Consider the following 12,583-nt stretch of genomic DNA (forward strand, 5'->3'; position numbering starts at 1 on the left):
GTAACGTTGGTACACATAGATTTTGACAATTTATAACGCATAAAGGTAGAGTCGCTACACATTAGCATTATAAATTATTTCTTAATAAAATAATTTAGATTTGAATTAGTTGATTGATTTGTAAATTAGTATTTAGAAGAGAAATACATCTTGCATTATTATTAAAGTGATTAACTAATTAATTAATGACAATATGTGATAAGTTAATATTGCATAAAGTCTTGGTAACGTAGGTACACATAAACTTTATCAATTTATAATACATGACGATAGAGAAGCTATACGTTAGTATTATAAATTGATACAATTATATTATTATTTATTAATTAATTATAAAAAAATAAGTAATCTAGTATTCACAATATAAAATAAAATAATCATAAATATAAAATTAAATCGCATTAATATGATACAAATATACAATAAATAAAATAAAAGATAACAATCCTAAAAAATAAGATATAAATAATGAAATATAAAAAAGGAAATAATTTAAAAAAAATTAACTCAGATATGATATTGTAAAGTAAACGGTATCAAGAGATTTTAAATAAATAAAATAAAATAAAATAATTTAAACAAAGTTAACATAAAAAAAATAAAATAAATAATAAAAACTCATTCATTAAATAAATTAATAATTATCATAATAACAAATAATAATGATGATGAATAAATAAATAAAACTAAAACAATAAATTATATGTTGAACTAAATAATGATAAAAATAAAAAAAGAAAATTCGGAAAAAAAATAATAAAAAAAGGATAAAATGGTCTCAAATTTTAAATTTTCAGATTTGAGAGGGAAGGACTTTAGGGTTAGGGGTGTGCTTTTCTCCAAGAAAAACAAAAAAAGGTTATGAAAGGGTGGAGGTGAGGTTAATGGAGGCCATGGTTTTGAGTAGTGAAGGTTATTGAGAGCAAAAGGAAGAGGAATGAGACAAGGTAGGGAAAGAGTTTTTTTATGGTGAGTTTTGTGTTTGTGGATGATGATAGATGGAGGAATGGGTGGAGAGGTGGTGAGACATGGATATTTGAAATGGTGGTTTAAAATATTTTTTTTTCATTTGAGATTGATTTGATATAGGAAATGTTTATTCAAAATATAAATATGTATGAAGAAGAAAAATGTGTAAAATGTATGATGAAGCTTACTTGATGTTCTTGAAAATTTTTGCTTGCTTTTTGTTCTTCCTCCTTTCCACTAACCTTTCTTTCTCTCTATTTTCTCTTTTTCTCTCCCCGTTTTAGAATGCCTCCTCTCAAAAATTTTTTAGCCTCCTCTGATGTCTCCCCCTCCTCCATGGTCCTTTTTTCCTTTTATTGGTAGAGTTTTCACCAAAAGGCCCAAAATTCTGAATTTTTCCTTTTTTATGTATAAAGTAACATTGGTTCAAGAATTTAATTATTTGTCATATTCTATTTTCCTTTTAAAAATTAATTCTGAAATTTTCCTATTTTATTAAGACAAATTTTTGTTTTTTTTGTTTTTTTTTTAAACCTTTTGATTCCATTCTTCTTTTGTAATATTAAAATTCATATTTTTTATTTTTTTATTTTTTCATTTTTATTTAAAAAAAAATTAAATCAAAATTTTAGTGTTCACAGTTGCCCCTCTTTACTCAGCTTTTATCAAAAAATATGTATGAACAAGTTTCATATTAAAGTGATAAAAATTGAGTAAAGAATTGAACTAATTTTGATTTAAAAATGATAAGATACATAAAAAAAAGTCAACACCAGAAGCTATTAGAGAAACCATGATTTTTTATGGTTTGTGCTTAACAAATAATAACAAGAATTATGAGACAACATTATGCTTTGGCTAAAAACTAAGATTGCCTGGCAGATAATGGACTTTAGCCAAAAATAAAAGTTGCACGTAAAGTAAATCAAGTTCTAAACTTTTGACAATAAAGTAAAAGGAACCAGTCAGGTTCTGGAGTTTTGACAAAGAAGTGAAATGTCCTAGTTAGATGCTGAGTTTTTTGAGAGAAAAGTAAAATGTGTCATTTAGGTTCTGGACTTTGATAGAAAAGTGAAAGGTGTCAGTCAAGTTCTGAGACTTTAACAGAAAAGTGAAATGTGCCAGACAGGTTCTGGGCTTTGACAGAAGAGTGAAATGTACTAGGCAGGTTCTAGGCTTTGACAGAAAAGTAAAATGTGCCAGTCAGGTTCTGGGTGTTGACAGAAAAGTGAAAAATATGCCAGTCAGGTTCTTGGCTTTGACAGAAAATAAAATGTGCCAGTCAGGTTCTGGGCATTGACAGAAAAGCGAAAAATGCCAGTCAGATTCTGGGCTTTGACAGAAAAGTAAAATGTGCCAGTCAGGTTCTGGGCTTTGAGAGAATGCGAAAGATGCTGTCAAGTTTTAGGCTTCGATAAAAACATAAAGGGACCAGGACAAGAAAGGTAAAAACAAAGACAGAAAAATAAAAGGTTGATCATGTTTTGGATTGCAAAAGAAAATAAAAGGATAGTCATCCTCTGAACTTTAATAGTAAGAGTAAGACAGAAAAATAAAGACATCAATCAACTTCTAAATTTTGATGAAAAGTAAAGAACTCAGTTAGATCATAGTCTTGGACTGCACATAAAGATTGTAAAGCAGATAATGAATTTAAATTAAACTTCACAAGGTGATAATAGATAAAAACAAATGCATGCTAATGTAATGATGCGATTGCATAAACTGGATGAATGTTAACACTTGGAATGAAATTTATTGAATGATGAGGTCCAACGCAATAATAAGACTTATTAAATCAAAACAAGCTTTGTCCTTTTTATTTTATTTTATTTATTTTTTTCGGGGATGATAATTCTTCCAACCTTATCGAAACATGCACATCAAGGTTCATGAATGAGTAACTTCTTTAGTCAGGATCAATTCTTTCATGAAATTTGAGCTAGGTAAGACATCAATCAAATTGGACTGCCATCTATTTTTGCATCGTCAAGAGGAGTCAACTTATTTTGTCATGCTAAACTTATCAGGAGATTCATCGAACTTACTGTGTGAATTTTTAAGCTTCCAACTGTAATCATATTTTCTTATTACCCTTTTAACAATTTGCATGTTTCCTTTTAGTATATAATTTTTGGAATGACAATAAAAATTCTATTGAAGAAGTTGAGTAAACAAAGTGGTGTATATAAGTTGAATGGAAGGTGACTAAAGACAAAGATAAATATTTTTGGAACATAGGAATGACTGTAATAAAGAAATGGTGAATTTACAAAGAAGACTTATGACATGAGTAACGAAAAAATACATCAAAGGATCGAAATGACTATGAAAATAGTGAAATATTATGCCGATTAAGTGACGTCTTCCAGATGAACAGTGCTAATCTCTCATGTAAATTGATCATCCATTAACAAAACTGCCAAAATGAAATTACCCCAGTAAGGTATTTTGAATCCATCTTTCGTTTGACTCAACTTTAACCTCTCAAAATTTGCCCCAGTTTAGTATTTCAGTCGATCATATTTCTCGATTTGAAGCCCTTTCTTGCGACTGAAGTTAGTGCCCCTCTGAACCGCCCTTTTAGGTTTTCAGTTCAGTGTAGTATTTATTTGACCTTAACTTTTGCCTGAGCTGCTCTTTCGAGTTTTCAGCTCACCAGGTCGCCCTTTCGGGTTTTCAACCTAGCGAGCTCTTTTTTTTTTTTTTAAATTATTTTTTCCTCTTTTTAATTATTATATATATATTTTTTAAGCATAGTATTTTTTTACAGCATCAGAATTGATGGGGTTTGGAAGATCTTATCCATCCATGTTTGTGAGGATTAGAGCCCCTCCTGAGAAAGCCTTTTTCACCACATATGGTCCTTCATAATTCGGGGACCACTTGCCACGATAATCTTTATGCGTTGGCAAAATCTTTTTAAGTACCATATCTCCCTCACTGAATTCTCTCGGGCGAACCTTTTTATCGAAAGCCTTCTTCATCCTCCTCTGGTGTAGTTGACCGTGACATAACGCATTCAACCGTTTTCCTTCAATGAGATTCAATTGATCAAAACGAGATTGCACCCATTCTGCTTCTTCCAATTTGGTCTCCATTATTATCCTTAAAGAGGGAATTTCGACTTCAATAGGAAGTACTGCTTCCATTCCATATACCAAAGAGTATGGAGTTGCCCCAGTTGAAGTATGAACCGAAGTTCGGTATCCATGCAAGGCAAATGGCAGCATTTCATGCCAATCCCTGTATGTCACTACCATCTTTTGGATGATCTTTTTAATATTTTTATTGGCTGCTTCAACTGCTCCATTCATCTTTGGGCGATAGGGAGAGGAATTATGATGTCGAATCTTGAAGTTGTCACACAATTCTTTCATCATTTTGTTGTTCAAATTAGTGCCATTGTCTGTTATCAACTTGCTTGGGAGGCCATACCGACAGATCAAATCCTTTTTAATGAATCTCACCACCACATTTCGGGTCACACTAGCATACGAGGCAGCCTCAACCCATTTTGTGAAATAGTCAATAGCAACTAAAATGAAGCGGTGACCATTAGAGACTTTAGGCTCAATGGGTCCAATTACATCAATTCCCCATATTGAAAAAGGCCAGGGCGATGATAAGACATTCAAATTTGTTGGAGGAACATTAATATTGTCAGCATATGTCTGACATTTATGACATGTCTTTACATAACGAAAGCAATCGGCCTCCATTGTCAACCAGTAATATCCCGCTCGTAGAATCTTCTTTGCCATAGCATGTCCATTGGCATGAGTCCCAAATGAGCCCTCATGAATCTCTTCCATGATCTTTTGTGCCTCTGAAGCATCTACACATCTAAGAAGAACCATATCATGATTCCTTTTGTAGAGCACATCTCTGTTTAGAAAGAAACTCATTGCTAACCTCCTCAACATCTTTTTGTCATTTTCAGCAGCATTTAATGGATATTCTTGGTGTTTGAGGAAATTTTTAATGTCATTATACCAAGGTTTACCATCAGGTTCTTCTTCAACCATTTGACAATAGGCAGGATGATCAAGCTGTTGCATCTTTATGAATGGCATGTCTTCCTTTTGACTTACTACAAACATTGATGACAAAGTGGCTAAAGCATCGGCTAATTGATTCTCCTCACGAGAAATATGCTGGAAAGTAATTTCGTAGAAATACTCCACCAATTCCTTGATATAGGCTTGATAAGGGATCAATTTGGCATCTCGGGTTTCCCATTCACCTTTCAGCTGGTGAATAACCAAAGCTGAGTCACCATATACCTCGAGAATTTTAATCTTTGACTCTATAGCTGCTTGAATTCCCATAGCACATGCTTCATATTCAGCTACATTATTCATACAATCAAATAATAATCTAGCCGTGACTGGGATATATTGCCTCTCTGGGGAAATCAGTATAGCACCTATCCCGTGTCTGAGTGCATTAGAAGCACCATCAAACATCATGACCCATTCGTCTTTTACTGAAGATTCTTTCTCGTTAAACAGCGCCATTATATTTTCATCAGGAAATTCATACTGTATTGACGGGTAATTATTCACCGGTTGATGAGCTAGAAAATCTACGAGAGCACTGCCTTTGATTGCCTTTTGAGTAACATACAAAATATCATATTCTGACAATAGGACCTGCCAACGAGCAATCCTTCCAGTAAGGGCTGGTTTCTCAAAGATGTATTTGATTGGGTCCATTTTTGACACCAACCAAGTCGTGTGACTCAACATATATTGCCTCAATCTACGAGCTGCCCATGCCAAGGCACAACAAGTTCACTCTAACAAAGAGTATCTAGCTTCATAATCGGTGAATTTTTTGCTCAAGTAATAAATGGCGTGCTCTTTCTGACCCGATTCATCATGTTGACCTAAAACACATCCCATGGATCCTTCTAACACTGTCAAATACATAATGAGCGGCCTCCCTGACACTGGCGGCACTAGTATCGGGGGATTTTGTAAATACTGCTTTATCTTCTCAAAAGCTTCTTGACAATCTTCATTCCATTCCATCGGCTGATTTTTCCGTAGCAACTTAAAAATTGGTGCACAAGTGGCAGTTAGTTGGCATATGAATCGAGCAATATAATTCAGTCTCCCCAAAAATCCGCGAACCTCCTTTTCAGTGCAAGGAGGCGGCATTTCCATGATTGCTTTTGCCTTGTCAGGATCAACCTCTATTCCCTTTTGACTTACTATGAATCCCAACAATTTGCCTGATTTCACCCGAAAGGTACATTTGGCAGGGTTCAAGCGTAATTTGAATTTCCTCAACCGCTCAAACAACTTGTGTAAATTCATAACATGGTCTTCTTCGGTCCTTGATTTGGCAATCATATCATCCACATAGACTTCAACCTCCTTATGCATCATATCATGAAATAATGTCACCATCGCCCTTTGATATGTTGCCCCGGCATTTTTCAAACCGAAAGGCATGACCTTGTAGCAAAAGGTGCCCCAAGGTGTAATGAATGTGGTTTTCTCCATATCCTCTTCAGCCATTTTGATCTGATTATAACCCGAGTAACCATCCATAAAAGAGAAAAATGAATGTTGAGCTGTATTATCTACTAGCATATCAATGTGAGGCAATGGAAAATCATCTTTAGGGCTGGCTCTATTTAGATCCCGATAGTCAACACACATCCGAACCTTTCCATCTTTCTTGGGAACTGGCACAATGTTAGCAACCCATTGAGGGTATTTGGCCACAGCAAGAAAACCTGCATCAAATTGCTTCTTGACCTCCTCTCTAATCTTCAATGACATCTCAGGCTTCATTCTCCTTAATTTCTGCTTAACTGGGAAACACTCTGGTTTTAGTGGCAATTTATGCTCGACTATGTCAACATCTAGACCTGGCATATCTTGATAAGACCATGCAAAGACATCATTATAATCATGCAAGAGTTTAATCAACTTGTCGTGCTCTTGTTTTTTCATGAGGGTGCCTATTTTGATTTCTCTCTTATCATCCTCAGTCCCTAAATTGATTGTCTCAGTGGGTTCATCATGAGGTTGGATCTCTTTCACTTCTTGATCAACCAATCTTAGAAATTCTGAGGGTAAATCAACATCACTATCATCTTCGACAGCTTGATTAATGGGACAATCAAAATTAGTGGATGAGATATTAGCACTGTTACTTTCAGACATGTCACTTTCGAATCTGCATTGTGCGAGAGTTGAGACAAAAAGAAAATAAACGACAAGATTCAACTAATAAAGAGAAAGACACGAAAGATTACTGAGAATTCAAATCGCATTTCATTTAAATATACTTAAAAGGAAACATGTGTCCTAATTTACAAAAAGAAATCATATATCAGCGTTTTCAAAAAGTAATGATATCCTAAAGCTTTGAAACAAAACAATAGGATTAACTTCAAGGATTACTTTGAATAGCTATTAAAAATCACAGGTAAATCAATGATCTCCCAATTGCCAACTTCTGTGTTTGGCGGGCAAGTACGGACTAGGTCCACAACCTCTTCTTCAGGTGTATCCACATCAGCAGCAGCAGCCACTGAGTTTTGAAACTCAAATCCAGCACTATAGAAGCTTTTCAGAAGATCACAAATGGGGACCCCTTCAGTCTTAGGCTCTCTACCTTCCAACCTGGCTAATCTTCTTTCTTTCTTTTCCTCCATGACTCTTCTCTTATCAGCTTTAGTGGGCATGTATCCCAACCCAAATCTATCCTTATTCTCATGGAGCCGTAACCAGTTTGTTGCTTTCGATATGACTTGCCCTAACATGTATCCATACTGACAACCTCCATCGAGCATGACTTTAGCAGTCATTATGGATGTATTAGACAATCGAGGTTTTAAGATTGGAGCTCCCTCTCCAACATAAGTAGCATTTGCAATCTCTAAAGCCTGAAAAGAGGTCTTTAGAGCTTCTTCAGCAGCTTCAATATAAGGAGTGGACGAAGGCTTACTCACCAACACATCTTCTTCACCAGAGACAATCACCAACTTATTATCATTGATAAACTTCAGTTTCTGATGCAATGTGGATGGTACAACTCCTGCAGAATGAATCCAAGGCCTCCCCAAAAGACAGCTGTAAGCTGGCGCGATGTCCATTACTTGAAACAAAATCTGAAAAGTGCAAGGACCGATTTGGATTGGGATTTCAATTTCTCCAATGACCTCTCTTCTTGTTCCATCAAAAGCTCTTACTATCATGGCACTGGGTTTCATATGCGACCCATCATAAGGTAATTTTGACAATGTTGCTTTTGGCATCACATTCAGAGAAGACCCATTGTCAATAAGCACTCTAGCAATAATGTGATCTCGACATTTCACAGAAATATGCAGTGCTTTATTGTGCCTCATTCCTTCGGCAGGTACTTCATCATCAGCGAAGGTGAGATAATTGTTTGAAACAATATTACCAACAATGCCTCCAAACTTGTCGGTAGTGATATCATGGCTGACATGAGCCTCATTCAACACTTTCAAAAGAGTCCTCCTATGTGGCTCAGAGTTCAACAACAGCGATAAAAGAGATATCCGTGCTGGAGTTCTGTTTAATTGTTCCACAACTTGATATTCACTTTGCCGAATAAATTTCAAAATCTCACAAGCTTCTTCATCTGACACCGTTTTCTTTATTTCAGGCATTTTCTCTTCGTCGGCGTCTTCAAACTCGCCCACTTTGGCTTTCCCTTTTGAGGATCTCTCTATCTCTTTTGTTCGCTCCTTTCTCAGCTCCTCAGGTGTGTAAATACGACCGCTACGGGTCATCCCACCAACACCAGCAATGTTTGAGACGGCGACAGTATCAGAATTGACACCTTGTGTTTGGTTTTCCTTAAAATTGCCAACGTAAACCCCTGCATCATACTTCCATGGTACTGCTTTGTTGTCCTTGTAAGTGAATGGAGCCGATACTTGTATAGTGATGGGTCTAGGTCCGTTGGTAGTTGGAGTATTCATACATTTGGTGTAATGAATGACCAAAGGTTTCGGGAAAGCTAAGGATTGCCCATCGACAGTCAAAACTTCATTTTTCTCTTTAGGGTGTCCAATTTGGACCAGATGCTTGTCCATCAAGGTTTGTAGAACATGCTTGAATTCTTCACAATCTTCAATGGAGTGGTCTGCATCAGGGTGCAAATCACATATATTTCCTTCATGTACAAAACCCTTGATTAAGTCAGTCTTGCACAGCTCAGCAAAAATAATCTTAAGAGGAGTGGTAACCTTTTCAACTTTCCTCTTTAAAACATATGTAGACTCTTCCTCGATGGCATTTACCGATGATCCTCCATGCCTGGGTAGGGGATTACTCCTAATGTTAGGATTATCCTCCTTGAAATTTAGCCATTTGGCATTAATTAGGTCTTGCACTTTGAACTTTAATGCCCTACAATTCTCTGTTGAATGACCAATGCCACCAGCATGATACTCGCACTTAGCGTTTGGGTCATACCCTCTTGGATAGGGCGGTTCTACAGGTTTCATTGGGCAGGGTACAACTAATGAACTTTGGAATAGGCGAGGTAGTAACTCAGTGTAGGACATGGGGATTGGGTCGAATTGAACTTGCTTCCTTTCCTGATTGTTTTGGGGTCTTATTTGGTTGGGATTTGGGTTTTGGTTCCAATGTTGGGGTGGTCTCATGGGTGGTGCTATGGGAAAAGTAGGCGGAGCAGGTTGGTAGGGTCGCGGCTGATAAGATTGGAGACTTGGATTCTGTGAAACAGCATTGACATATGGGTAAGACATTTGAGGGACAGGAAATGTGGGTTGGAATTGAAAAGGTGCAGGGTTAGGTCTGATGAAAGGAACTTCTCTTGGGTGAAAGGCTATAGCATTAGTCTCTCCCTCCTTCTTTCTTCCTGGACCATTTGTAAATTTCTTCAAACTGGAGGGTCCGCCCGAATTGTGAAATATCTTACCACTCCTCATTCCTTCTTCCACTCTTTCTCTGATAATCACAATATCAGAGAAGTTTGACGAAACACTTCCAATCATTCTATCATAGAAAGGTGATTGAACAGTATCAATAAACATAGCCACCATTTCTTTTTCAGACAAAGGGGGCTCCACTTGAGCTGCAACTTCTCTCCATCTCTGGGCATATTCTTTAAAAGTCTCATCCTCCTTTTTTAAGATATTCTGCAGTTGCAATCTATCAGGAGCCATATCAATGTTGTACTTATATTGCTTTAGGAAAGCATCAGCCAAGTCTTTCCAACTACGAATACGAGTACGCTCAAGATGCATATACCAACTCAAAGCTCCTCCAATTAAACTGTCTTGAAAAAAATGAATTAGCAGCTTATCATCATGGGCATGTGATGCCATCTTTCTACAGTACATGATCAGATGACTCTTTGGGCATGTTGTTCCTTTGTACTTATCAAATTCAGGTACTTTGAATTTTGGAGGAACTATCACATCTGGGACTAAACAAAGATCTGCAGCTTCCCCAATGCCATAGCTGCTCCCCTCGATAGCTCTCAATCTTTCTTCCAATATTTGTAATTTTTCTCTGGATTGGAAGTGCTTCTCTGAGTAATTGGGCTGGGGTTCTTCTAAGGTCTTAGGGGAATGGAATGGTGATATGGCTGGGTTTCCATTAAGGCTAGGATTAGTGATTTGTGGTTGGTGGTGGATCGGTTGGTTTGGGGTAGGTATAATGTGGGGTATATGAGCTTCTTGGGGATGGGTATTTTGAGGGTAAGCATATGATGGGATGGATGTTTGGGTTGGTTGGATTTGTGGATCTGAAGGTTGTGCTGGATTGGGTTGATTTAATGGCTGGCCAGTGTTTTGTGGGTTCTTAGCTATTGGTGGTGTATAACCTTGGGGAAGGCCATATGGGGGAAATTGGACATCTTGTTGATTAAAAGCTTGTTGTGGAGGCCTTTCTACATGCAAGGTCAAAGGCACCATTGTTTCATGAGGAGGAAAAATTTGGGACGGTCCTTGTGTAGGGGTAAAACCTGGTGGATAAGTAGGAGTGGGTTGTGCTGGAGGTGCTTGAATAGGGGTCCCCTCTGTGGTTCTTCTCTCTAAAGACTTCAGTGCCTCTAGGATTTGTGCCATTTGTTCTTTCAACTGATTGACATCGTTCCTCAGTTCTTCATTGTGCTCCTCTAACTCATCCATGATCCTTACTTGAGCGCAAGTTCTATAAGGATGCTTTAGAAAACGTTTCCCCGTTATATTTGTTTAATTTTTTGAAATAGTTTGTGAGTGATGCAATAAAAAAATGATGCAGTCAAAAAGAAGTTAACACAATGAAGAACATGTTTAAAGAGAAAATTGAAAACTTGAAGAATCATCACAGTTGTTGAACATCTTTAAGTTTTTCTTTTAAACAAGAATTAATGTGGGATCATCACCAAAATATAAAATTTTCTTAAATCAAGTGTATCATCTCATTGCTACTTGATCCCACATTAATTTTCATTTTTCTTAGATATTCAAAAACTTTGTGATCTGCCTATGAATAAAAAGAAAATGATGAGAAATTATTTCAAATTTTGTATTTGTTTCATTAACATAGGATCCTAGTAGTCATAAGGATTAATATTGATTCTAAACAGATAAATGTCCATATAAGAATCAACATTAATCCTAAATGAATCAATAATCTACTAGGATTTTTATTAATGAAACAAATATGTGATGACTATGATAATGCGAGAACAATATGAATCACCACCTTTTTTTTTTTTAGTTTTTTCTCTTAATAAATCTAAATTGATACTTATAAGGGTAATGCTTCACATGACAATGCAATTATGTAAGAAATTATACAAATTGTCATCCTTAACCTTATTTCAAAACTGATTTTAAATTTATTACAAGTGTCACAAGGATGGCAATAAGCATGATATTCAAATAAATGATATGCAATGATAAATGAAATGATGATGATGTAAGAAAAAATTAATTAAGAGAATCATGTGAATTACTAGTCCTTATATTATTCCAAAAAAAATCTTCTCCTTTTTTATATAAAAACTTTAAGGCACTAATAATTAACATAATTTCTAAAAGAATAAATAAGGAAAGAATACCCCCTTTTGTGTCCTATTTCAGGTCACCTAAAGGGTCTAACTTAAAGATCTACAACTTTCTTTTACGTGTAAAAACTCACAAAAGGTGGCTTGTAATCCTAAAAGGTCACTAGAGCTAAGATCCAATCCTTGATGTTGACCACAACAGTAGGGAGTCTACTAGATGCGGGACATCAAGAAAAGGTCAAACTCTAGCTAGGGTTTTCACGATAGCCAAATAGGACGTGCATCCAAAATGACACCGCTACATAACCCCTCTAATCCTAAGCATACCCAGACCCGGGTATAGGGCCCCGCTCAAAGTGTGTGATAAATGTGTAAGTGGTAGTGTGTGAGGGAGCATACAAACCTTATCAACTCAACAAAAATAAAAAGCTGCAAAAATTAAACAACACAAGAATATACAAATTATCAATAGTCATCTACCCTAGGATTAATAACAAAATCAATATGAGCATACAATGAGATTACGCAATTCATACACGAAATACATGCACGAATAAAAGAAACACTACAATTGACTCAAATAAATAAAAAAGAA

General features: G+C 36.0%; 1 pseudogene; it reads right to left on the reverse strand.

Moving 5' to 3' along the window:
- Window positions 1–3,719: 3,719 nt before the first annotated feature.
- On the reverse strand, window positions 3,720–11,125 carry LOC113850885 (annotated as a pseudogene).
- Window positions 11,126–12,583: the final 1,458 nt, after the last annotated feature.

This window comes from Abrus precatorius, unplaced genomic scaffold, assembly GCF_003935025.1.
Source record: "Abrus precatorius isolate BTA unplaced genomic scaffold, Abrus_2018 Scaffold9, whole genome shotgun sequence".
NCBI classification, from domain to species: Eukaryota; Viridiplantae; Streptophyta; class Magnoliopsida; order Fabales; family Fabaceae; genus Abrus; species Abrus precatorius.